Here is a 1,173-nt window from a genome sequence, read left to right as displayed (position 1 = left end):
TACTTTTGAAAATGTAGCCATCTTTTTTTTTTCACCCATCTTGTTTTTTTCGCCCTATCACACTATTTTTGCAATCTGCAGAGGATGTCATCCATAAAATTTACTTGCTGTGGCCTAAGGTCTGGTATTCTGACGTCTTCAGTTTATGTAATTTACATACAGTAAAACGAGAGGTATTAGTTATATCGGGCGAGGGTGGGGGGTTGTGTGAGTGGAGTTACAAACCTGCCATGGGATTCCCCTGTTGTGAAAATACAGAAAACTAGAGTTCCTCGAACACATATCTTCGCCAAATAAACAATTTCTATGGAAGATAGTTCTTTTTGAATGATTAATGTGTATAAGTCCATATGTTATCTAGTCACATCGTGTAGTGGTTGGTTGGATTATGAACATTGTGAGTAGATTAGTCTATTCTGTCGGTGTACATAATGCAGCAAATGTTTTGGCGATGTGAATGAATGTCTTTGCATAATCAGAACAATTTGTACAGGTATGAGGTTACTGTTCTATTTTGTGTTGTCATAATTACTTTCGGAGAGCTGGTTATGTTTTGGGTAGCGTTTGTATGTATGTATGTATGTATGTATGTATGTATGTATGTATGTATGTATGTATGTAGAAACCAGCAAATTGAAGACCGGCTGAATGGATTGAAGTGATATTTGGTATGTGGGTAGGTCTTGGAAACCTGGAAACCACAGGAAGTCACGCCGATAATTGCATCCGTCACTCACCAAACCCCGGCCACTGTAACAGTTGTTCCTTCCAATTTACGGAACTTTTTAACTCACCAAGGGTCATCTAAGGGCCATATGTAAGGATTGCTACGACCCCCGCCTTGGTGAACGTTTGTTTCAATCTCATGAAAATAGAAAGTAAAGTTTTGCAGTCGCGAGTTAAGTCAGAGGTATTTTACAGAGTCCAAGGTTATGATTTCTGCGACTGTCCGATGACAGCCGCCTGTCACCTTTGGCGATTTGTATTTCTCGCAATGATGTCAGTTCTTTCTAGCCGACCTTTCCCTTACAACATGACATCTCTGTTAAGAGTTGAGGAATGCGTGGATAATTGACGGTGACCCTTTTGACCTAAGTGCTGTTCTTCAACATGTTGGGTTTGTCTTGTCCCAGCACTTGGTCACTTGTTGTTTTAACCTAGTTCACAGATGTA

The sequence above is a fragment of the Branchiostoma floridae genome, unplaced genomic scaffold (assembly GCF_000003815.2).
Source record: "Branchiostoma floridae strain S238N-H82 unplaced genomic scaffold, Bfl_VNyyK Sc7u5tJ_1499, whole genome shotgun sequence".
In the NCBI taxonomy this organism is placed as follows: Eukaryota; Metazoa; Chordata; class Leptocardii; order Amphioxiformes; family Branchiostomatidae; genus Branchiostoma; species Branchiostoma floridae.
Note: the sequence above shows the minus strand (reverse complement) of the source record.